Source organism: Brassica napus, chromosome C2 (genome assembly GCF_020379485.1).
Source record: "Brassica napus cultivar Da-Ae chromosome C2, Da-Ae, whole genome shotgun sequence".
Taxonomy (NCBI): domain Eukaryota; kingdom Viridiplantae; phylum Streptophyta; class Magnoliopsida; order Brassicales; family Brassicaceae; genus Brassica; species Brassica napus.
Genome location: NC_063445.1, coordinates 40,841,619 through 40,853,311, shown reverse-complemented (window position 1 = coordinate 40,853,311; position 11,693 = coordinate 40,841,619).

Genomic DNA, 11,693 nt, shown 5'->3' with positions numbered 1-11,693 from the left:
TTCTAAACCCCAAACAACAAAGTTTCATAATTTATTTGAACGTTTTATTTTTTTTACCATTAAGTTCATACTTAAGCAAGATAATGAAAATTAAAGATAATGCAATATATATATATATATATTAAGTTCATACTTAAGCAAGACAATGAAAAACGTTTAATTAATCACTCGTCATCATAACCATCACCTGGGTCATCACTTTCTTTAACTTTGTTGGCTTCATCCACTATATCGTATGGAAGATCTTCATATCCCGAGTTTTGCGGATCAACAAGTAAGATTTCATCTAGAGCTTGTTCTGGTATTTCCACTTCATTTACGGCATCTTCCTATAAAAGCGGTTGTTCATCACTCAATACTCGGCCCCGAGGTGTAACATTTACAGCGGCTAACCAAGATATTCCAAATTGTCTGATCCTCGAATATGGAATAAAGCAAACTTAGTCTGCTTGAGATGCCAATATATAGGGTTCAAATTTGTTGTACCTCCGTGTAGCATTGATATCCACAACTACAAACTTACTATACCGAACACCTCTATTCTCGGTGGGGTCGAACCAGTCACAATTGAAGAGGACGCATTTCATCTTCAATAAACCATAGAATTCCACTTCGATGATATCTTGTAAGATCCCCATAGAAATTTGTTTCACCTTTCACACATATTCCATAGTTAACCGTTGCTCGACGACTTACATACTCGTAGATGTGAAAAGTGTAACCTCGTATGAAGTACATAGGTGCTATGGTGACCTTAACGACGAGACCTTGTATCAATTCATGAACCCACTGACTGTAGAGTGAATCATCATAATCAACATGTATTTTATATCATTAATATGTGTAACTAACATATTAATTAAGTTATTAATTATATTTATTAATGTGATTTATATGTACATGTGTTCTTAACCACTTCACAAAGTGTTGGTCTTTTTCTTTTATTGAGATCGTTAGTTGATATTCTTGGTATAGCTTCTTCAAGTTGGGCAACAAAATCGCAGCTTTTGCAAATGATCATTATTAATTAATAGTACAATACGTGTATAGGAAACATAATTTTAATTACCTTTCGAATAACTGCATCTCCTCGCAGTTAAGGAGTATATATGTGTGGGCACTATGAGCGTCTTATGTACTCGACCACCAAACTTCTTTTAGTTTCCCACCTAGACGTTCAATCTGACAGAATATGTCTGGAACATCTTCAACAATATATCTCGGCATAACACCACCATCATCATTTCTGGTTGGAGCCCTTTTTCATGTACGGACTTGTGACCCAAAGTAGTACGACGTGAAGTGAGATGTTTCCTCATTCAAACTCCCATCAACTATTCCACCCTTCCAAGATTTTTTGCTTTCCCTTTCAAATGTTTCATGGATCGCTCGTAAGGATACATCCATCCATTATGAACAGGTCCACGAAGCAATGCCTCATACGGAAGGTGGACAACTAGATGTTCCATGACATCAAAAAATTATGTAGGAAAATTTTTCTCCAAATTGCACATGAAGATCGGGATATTCTCATCAAGTTGTCTGATGACATCTTCAGTTAAGGTATGTGAGCTTAGATCTCTAAACAATGCTCCAATACCTGCAAACATAATGTGCAAACATAATGAATAAGATAAATTAAGTATATATATATAAGTGTTCTACATTAAGAAGTAACGCGTTTGTTACCTGCAACCGGAATTTTCTCATTGTTTTTAATATGCAGCTCACACCTAGAACATAATGCAGGCAAATCCAACCTTGAGTTCTTGTTATCTTTTGCCTTCCCGGAGACATCACATCAAGATTGTGTCGTAGAAGCAGATCCTTCCAGTATGGAAGTTCCCAAAATACTCTTTTTATGCCAAGTATGTTGTGTCCCGTAGCCATCGGGCATATTTGGAGGAGTATGCCAATTACCCCCTTTGCTGACTCTTTCTAGTGCACCATAGATAATCAATATCCTTTTTGATTTTCTCTCCGAATAAATAAGTGATATACAATGGATTTTACCCACTTTTAACTATGGTATATAGGTGTTTTTAGATACATTATAGTTGTTTTGGAGTATTTTTAGTTGATTTCAGGTTTTGGAGTGATTTGGAGGAAAGTGGTGATTTTGGTGCATTTTGGAGATAACACTACAAGAAATATGTACATTGTTAGCGCTGAAAATATGTTATATTAGATGTTTGATAGCGAATTCATAAATGCTATGTATACGGCAGCCATCATAGATACCCTCTCTACGATAGCATTTTTTGAACGATACGAAACATACAGATTTGATAGCAATACTTGGATGATATTATTGACTTAACTATTAGCATTACTTTCGTGCTATTATAGGTCCTTATTTAACCTAAAAATAATTATAATTAAAAATAAAATAATTAAAAATTAAAAATAAATCCAAAATTGTTTTATAATTAAAAATAAAATAAATTTTATTTATAAGTTAAATTTAGTTTACAATAAATTTGGTTTACAAAACTAAACCAACAATAAATCCACTGTCCACGATTCAAACTCGCCACCATCTGCTGTCCTCGCCTCCTCCACCCTCGCCACCATCTGCTGTCCTCGCCACCATCTGCTGTCCTCGCCACCATCTGCTGTCTTTGCCACCGTAGTCACTCTCTCTCCGCCATTGTCAACAGCACGATGTCACCAAGTCATCAAACCATCACGCTCAGCCACCATTTTCGAGACCACCACCATCAAACTTGTTCAGCCTCCTCCACCTTCTTTAACTAAGAACATAAAAATAAATACACAAGAGAATCGAATACATAAAAACAACAAAAAATCAAAATCAAAATCAAAATCAAAATCAAAATCAAAATCAAAACACATAGTCACTCACTTAATCTCCCTGTCCTTAAGAAGCGATTCAACCTCATCTTCCAAGGACGAAATCCTCCGAACAACTGCTCTTATGTCAATTAAAGAGGAACGGAGAGGAGCCACGAGAAGCGCAGAGAGGAGAGTGAACCGGAGAAGAGACCACTCCTTACACCAGCGGAAAAGAAAGAGGAGATGAGTGATCGCAAAGGAGAAAGAAGAGATGAGATACGACAGATCTGGAAAAAGAAATGAGAGATACGACAGATATGGAGAGAGAGAGAGGAATTAAGAAAAATAAAATATTAAAAAGCAAAGCACTGAGATCGTTAGATCAACTTCTATCAATGGTTTAGATTAAAATCTGAGCAATCCTTGTCTTCTTATTTCATTGGCCAACAACAATTCACCTTTCCTACATGTTTTAAAACATACTATATATGAATGATCTTATTTGACGAAAAACGAATGATTTTTAATATTTGTATATAGAACCATTTGTTATATTTTGGATTTAAGATTATGATTTAATTTCAACAATTTTTAAAAACTAAGTTTACAGGTTAAGTTTATGATCAATTTAAGGTTTGGAATTTTAGGAATATGGTTTGGTTTTTGGGAATAGGGTTTGGGGTTTAACGAATATAATTTCGGGTTTAATACTAAAGTTCATAGTTAAGGTTTTCAAAAATAAAGTTCTGAATTTATGATCAAAATGACTAGATTTTAATTTTTATAAGTGGTATAAAAATAAGGATTAAACTTTATGATTAGCCAAAAAACAAAATTATGAGTTCTATCCTCTTTTCAAAGTTTAGTGTTTATGATATAAAGTTTAAAGCTTAGATCTTAACTTTTTAAGTTTGAAGTATATTCTGCGTCTTGGGAATATGAATAGGGGAATAGTGTTTGGGGTTAAGATTTGAGGTTATAGTGTGAAAATAAGATTTGTGTTTAGCAAATTACAGTTTAAGATTAAGATGATTAAATTTTGAATTTAATTTTAAGATTTGAAGTTATAATATTAATAGATTAGAGTTTTAAAGGTTGTCTTTATAGTTTAGGGTTTAAAATCATGTTAAGGGTTTAGGGGTTCAAATAGTTTTTCTTAGCATTAGAAAAAAAAATGCTATTATATGTTTTTGATAGCATTGCTGAAGCCGATTAAATAATGCATTTGGCGCTTAAGTTTAATTTCACGATAAGTATTGGCGGAATCAATGATTTTATCTTCCCGCTCTCTTAATTTTCTGAATAGCATTAATTAAGTGTTATTTTAGGTTACATTCTATCATAGTAGTTATCTAACGTTATTATATAATACAAAAATTTCTAAATCATAGACGATAGCAGTTCAGTAAAACGTTCTATAACAATCTGCTATCAATGTAGATTTTTTTTGTAGTGTAAAATGAGAGAGACCTGTAGCTGACCCTCGAACCAGTCCATTGGTCGACGATTGAAGATGATAATCGATCGACACACACCTTGTGTCATCGATCGACGGCGAAGCGCACAAAGACCAGACTTGGTTCCATCCGACTTTAAGCCCAAGTCTCACAAGAATTACCAAATTACCTCTGATGAGTTTTAACCTAATATTTATGTGCTCTGCCATTGTTCTAGGCAACACACGCTTTCAAACTTTCTTACACAGAAAAATACTTAAAGTTTTAGGTTTGGAGAAAAGATCCAAGACTCCTTCAAAGATTTGTATCGGAAGCCCAAGTTTTTATACTCCTATCTATTCTATGCAGTTTTATTAGTATCTTGTTATGAATTGTTTAGCTATGTTTGAGTAGTTTTCTTTGTTAGATTTAGGGTTCAGATATTCATGAGGGATTAGCCCAAAATATAGAATTGCTAATTTGTTAGGATATCAATCATTTGAACTGTTCTTTAATGCATGTGTTCTAGAGTAGCTAACTAGGACCTTGTCTTTAGATAATTGGGCGCAAGCGGAAGCATGGTTCTTTGTCTGATCTAGTTTACATTGTGCTAGGATTGCTAGAAACAAGCGACAGCTGATTTAGTTTAACCTAGTGAACAAGTCAAACCCGCGCGGTAAAGCTTGCTAGAAGGAACGTCGATCGACAACTCAGTAGTTGCATCGATCGAAGGGTTGAAAGGTGTATCGATCGACAATCCATAATTGGTATCGATCGACACTTTCTCAAGACCAACAAGCGACAGATGAGGTCTTAGATCTAGACAAAGTTTAAAAATACAGAAGTTGATCGATTGTGCTTTAAATTTGAGTTCTAGAATATCCAACATACACTTAGTCTCTATATCTCTATAATTCTGATTGTCTGAATAGAAACCCTAAGTCTAACGCCTTTCATATATGTTTAAAAACCACAATTAAACAATCAAGCAACTGCCTTGCTCACCACTGCTATTTACTTTACACATGTTTGCCTAGCTTAACCACATAACTACTAGATTTTTTTGTGTGCCTTAGCTCCCTAAGTGCTACAACTCGACCTCTTATTTGAGAGAGTATATCACACCTTAGGATAATTTGAGTGATATCGAATTTGGCACCGTTGTCGGGGAACTTTGATCGCCATTAGATCTTATCTAGTTAGGTTTAGTCTAGGTTTTTGTGCTACTTGCAAAAACTGATAAAAAAATTTCTTGTCTTTCAGGTGCATGCCCATCAGTACCAAAAGCAAAAAGGAACAAACACTGCTCTTTTCAGATCCTGCACGTTTAGAACGCTCAATCTGCAGAGAAAAATGCACTGCATCGATCGACAACAACACTTATTCATCGAGCAACCCTCGCCTTCTACCGTCGACCAGGACTACTCATCCGTCAACTGACACTTCCCACCTGACATCGATCGACACTCCACATCGGACATCGATCTATACTGAGCCGTGAGACATTGTTACGACTATAGTTCTAATTCAGGACGCGACTAGAAACCTGCATGACCAGGAAGGTCATTTGCATAATGCTGCAGGTCAAAAGATAGATGATCACGAGGCTGTAATCCATGATACTGATGCTGATAATGCAGCTGCTCAAGCTTTGGACGAGGCTGTTTGACCGAGGACATTAGCTGATTACAACAGGCCAGATTAGTACTATGAGAACAGATCTGCCATTCGTCCTCCAGCCATTCAGAGAGAAGACTTTGAGTTGAAGCCTCGGTACTTTACACTCGTGGGACAGACACCCTATTGTGGGTTATCACACGAGCATCCTATGGACCATCTGGAGAGGTTTGAGGATCTAGTTTATGCTATCAAAGCCAACAGAGTCCCTAAGGCTATCTCTTTTGCAAGCTCTTCAAGTACTCACTAGTTGGAGAAGCTTCGCAGGCTCAAGCAGTTACCACAAGGATTTCTTACATCCTGAGCCGACATCAAGAACACATTCCTGCATAATTTCTTTGATGAGGCACGCGCTGAAGACTTAAGGAGAAAGATTGCTACATTCACATAGGAGTCTACAGAGTCATTCAGAAACTCCTGGATCACATTCAAGTCATATCAGAGAGACTGTCAACACCATAGATTCAATGAAGTGCAGCTGCTCAGCACTTTCTTCAGAGGCATCCCGCTGGCATATCAGATGGCTCTAGACTCAGCTAGTGATGGAAAATTCAACACTAGCAATCCAGAAGAAGTTGTGAGACTTATTGAGAAGTTGGCATTCAGCAACATCACCAAGAACACTGATTTTGAGAGGAGAAAATCGGCCACTACCCTAGGGAAGGAGCAGGTGGACGATGCTAAGGCTAAGTTGGATAGTGTTCACAAGCTTCTCAAGAAACATGTCAGTTTTGCAGAGGATGTAGAAGCTGTAGATTTCGATAGTGATAGAGATGAAGTGGAGGATGTGAACTTTATCAGTGGTACAGTTTTTCAGAATCAGAGATCTGGAAATCAGAGTGGATACAGACTCTCCTATGGCAATGGACAGAAGAGTGGATACAACCAGAGTTCACAGTTCCAGAAACCCTTCAGCAGCAACTACAACAGCAACAACAAAGCTTATGGAAATTCTTTCTACCAGAATCCACCCCCACAGACTCGAGAGAGCAAGATAGAATCCATGCTAGATCAAGTTCTTGAGGGTCAGCAGAAGTTAATGGTGAACTTCAATGGGAAGATAGATGTTGTCTACACAGAGCTGAACTTAAAGTTTGGAGACACAAGTGGTTTAGACAGGAGAAGCTATTAAAAGGCAGGAGGCCTTCATCAAGGGTAAAAGAGATGAATCACTGAAGCACCACGTGAATGCCACCATAGATGATGATTTCTTGCAAGTGGTAAAAGAGGAGAAGCTTCAGGACGGGGACTTCAAAGTTGAGAGCTCCATGAGTTTTGGTGGTTCACACTGGTGTCGACCGACGCCAAGAGATGAACATCGATTAGAGATAGACAAATATCGATCGACACCAGTTACTTAACATTGATCGTCAGAGCAAGTTGCATCATGTGCAACAGTAAGGATCCTAACTCATGAGTAGTTCGCAGCTAAACACCCTCATCCACCCAAATCCTTACGCATTAAGAAGTCGGATATCAATCGGCACCATGAGCCAGTTACGGATCGACATACAAGTTCAACCGACGATCGACACGATGATATACCATAGATTTTACCCACTTTCAGCCATGATATATAAGTGTTTTAAGATATAATTATTATGTTTCGGAGTCTTTTTAGAGTATTTACAGGTTCAGGTACGTTCTGGAGAAATATGGTGATTTTGGAGCCTTTTGAGGTACAGAACTGCACAGACGCATCAGATATTTAGCTATGGATGGAGACCTTCCCATCGTTAGATTGAGCCTATATTTGACACAAGATATACCTTTGGGTTAGCTTTCCAATTCCACCAGTTTGAGGTCAATCAGCATCCTGTATCAGACGTTATGCCCGTTTTACTGAAGCGTGGTCAGTCTGCATCGCGAGAGGAAGCTGTCGAGGAGATGAAGGACTATCGATCGATGAAACAGCATTGGTGTCGGTCGACAGTGATGCCAGAATATGGGCTGAGGATATTTTATGACCGACTGAAGCCCAGAAGCAACCACAAATTACAAGAACACCCTTTGACGACCTAAAACCATATTTATGTGTTTTCTAAGCCATTGTTGACGGTTTTCTTTAATTCATTGTTCTTAGTTAGGAGAGGAAGGAGGAACTCCTTCAGAGTCATCCTGCAATTGCTTTGGTTTTATCATTGCTTTTATCTATTCTATTATATCTATCCATCTATGATTTTCTGTGACAACTTCATGCTTGAATAGATTTACCTGTTAGGTTTAGGGTTCAGATAGGATGAGGGACTAGCCCCAAATATAGGATTGCTAAGTTGTTAGGATATCCATCAATTGAATTGAACTTACTGCTTGTGTTCTAGAGTAGCTAGCTAAAATCATGTTGTTAGGATAATTAGGCGCAAGCGAGAGCTTGGTCCATTGCTTGAACCATTCATATTGTGCTAGGATTGCTAGAGAAAGACGAGAGTTGATTTAGGAACCTAGTGAACATAGTTCAAACCTGGTCGCTAAAGCTTGCTAGAAGGATCGTCGATCGACAACTCGGTAGTTATATCGATCGACGGTCTAAAAGGTGTATCGATCGACAGCTCGTTGATAGCGTCGATCGACACTTTCTCATGATCAATATGCGAGAGTTGAGATCTTAGATCTAGTAATAGATAATCTAAACATGCGAAAGTTGATAGATTATTGCTTAGTTACACTTTCTCAAAGTCAATATGCGAGAGTTGAGATCTTAGATCTAGTAATAGATAATCCAAACATGCGAAAGTTGATAGATTATTGCTTAGTTTGAGTTCTTGAATATTCAACCTTAGTCTCTATACTACTATAATCCTGATTGCCTGAATAGAAACCCTAGATCTAGCAACCATCCTTCCATAAAACCCCAAATCAATCAATCGAGCAATTACTTTGCTCACAAACCTGCTCTTTACATTTAATCATTAAATCAACCTAGCTTAATCAAACTGATTAGATTTATTTGGTTCCCTAGCTCCCTGTGAATTCGATCCCTAAGTACTACAACTCGACCTCTTATTTGAGAGAGTATAAATCACTCCTTAGGGTAATTTGAGTGATATCACATGACTACTCCAGCATCGATCGACGACCACCTCTTACCTACCAAGTGCAGCTACCACCTCTTACTCGGGAGGAATCATCAGAAAATTTGATGTGAAGATTGGTAATGCACTAGTTCTAGTTGACTTCCATGTCCTGGACAACAAGCTGAACATGAATTCTTCTCTACTACTTGGGAGAGCTTTCATGGCTACTGTAGGAGCAGTTTGCAATATGCAGACTAATCAGTTGTGTCTAACACTGATAAACCATGACGTCTACTATGATCCAGTCAGAATTGACAAGCCACACACGTCCACCACTGGAGTTGATACATGATTCATAGCAGCATGCTACTGCGACTTTGAAGCTGAATACGAGACAGAGTATGAAGCATCGATCGATAGCCAGACTCAACCATCGATCGACAGTACCATTCAGCCAACGATCGATACCCATCCCAGAGAATCGATCGACTGTAGTCCTGCGAATGAGACTTTAGCTTTCCCAGAACACAACTATCCAATTTTTACAGTTAACACCCAGCCTTAGACATCGATTGATTACCATTACGATGACAGGATCAACAGACAAGGCGACTATCCTATTGGCAGTTGGGCAGACGATAGCCATCATGAGAGCTTTGCAGTGGACACTGCATTACCTGTGATGCAATCTGATGAGTATGATGAGGACTACCACAGAGAGAAGATTATTGAGTAATGTGGTCTTGCCATGGATGACGAAGGAGTTCTCCATACATCGCATACAGATAAGAAGGCAACATCGATCAACAGCAACACCAAGCCATCGATCGATATTCATCACACACCAGATTCTGAGGTACAAGTAAAAGATAATACATATTATGGTTATCTAACTCCGGAATTTGGTATTTTCAGGGATCTGGAAGGCCAAGAACGAGCCATGGATGGACTCATTCTCAACATATCCAGGGAGGACATTGCTTAAATCATTGCCATGAATGAGTCTAGAAACTTCTTAGACACGCAGAACAAAGCAGAAGATCCACCATCGATCGACAAAACAGATGCACCATCGATCGACGGTTATCCCAAATTCAGACGAAGAGCACTTCATCAGAACATAGAAAAAAACCTCGCTGGGAGAGTCGAGACAAGTATGGTTTATACAGAGATGAGGATGGATTTGCACGTGCTGAAGATGGCAGAATCATCCATGTGTCCAAGGAGGAAATCCTAGTTATTCTACAGAGAGCCGAAATTAGTTTACCAGAGTATGCAGAGATACACATACCAATCGTGCTAGAACAAGACACTTACGGCAAAGTAGAGATTGATGAGTTAGTAACAGAGATCTACAGAGCTATGAGGACGACATATGGTTATCATTCCAAGAGGCTCGATGACATCTACTACCCATTCAACAAAAATATAGACTGGTTAACCACACGCACGGATGAGATGAAGCAAGACATAGCCATGATTCAGGAACAACATGCAGTCGGACCAGGAACATCAAAATCGATCGCCACTCACACTCAACCATTGATCGACGCCCGCATCCAATCGTTGATCGACGCTCGACTTGCATCATTCGAAGATATGCTACAATCATTCACTTATAGGTTTGATGGTGTCTACTACCCGCTCCATGACGACATAACTTCATTGACTACACGTATAGACGCGCTGCAGAAAGAGATGGACACGATTCATAGACAGCTCAATTTTCAAGCAGAACATTCACCATCAATCGACAGACGCACTCGCCCATCGATCGACAGCGACCATACACCATTACGAGGCAAGTTGGTAACCGAGAAGTTCTTACAGGATAAGCTTGCTGAGATCGCTTTCTCTCAAGACTTGTTGAAAGAAGATATCTATCAGGAGTTGAAGGACATCTCAGAATCAACACATGCCAAACTTGGAATGCACCAGCCCAGCATCAATAACCTTCAGAATATGATGCATGTCAATGAGGTTAATAAAGAGATACTGAAAAATCAGTGGACGAGAGGAGATGAGGCCATAAGAAACTTCATTGGTACATGGTTCCAAATGAGCAAGGAAGATGTAGATACTTGTTTCCCAACAAGTATTCATCCAGCTCCTTACTGGCCAAACACAACCTCCAAAATCAAGCTAAATGACTATAACAAAGCGCTGAGTGTGAGGCAACCCACTATTACATAATTTCTTTCGGTTTTAGTATTTAAAGTCACTTATTTTCGTTTTTACCTTCATTGCAGGTCCAAAAAAAACCCAAAAGAGAACCGAGGAGACAATTGCTCAGCCATCAACCGATGAGACCAGGTCGACATCGATCGACAGCTCAACACCAAAAACGATCGATAAACACTTCACTGTGTCGATCGACATCGACATCAGCGGTCATGTATATCGTTTTCCATGTTACATTGAGTACTTATGATTTATGTTTTCACCAAAACTTCGACTGAATAAACATTGGGGACAATGTTATTTAAGTCTGGGAGGGGGAGGTTACTAATATTAGTTTATCTGTGAGTTTTATACAAAGTTTTCGAAAATGTTTTTAATAGAATCAAGAAGTGGACAATCAACTTTTTCAATTTTCCTCACTTATCTAACTACTCTTTAGCACCATTCTTAGATTTATTGACTGCAGAATGTACTATAGATGCTAAAGTGAATCATCATGCCAATTATTCACACTTGCTGAGATTGTCTGAAGGAACCAAAGCCGACCTCCAACCTAATTGAGCTCAACTTGCTTGTCTTGGGGATTGAT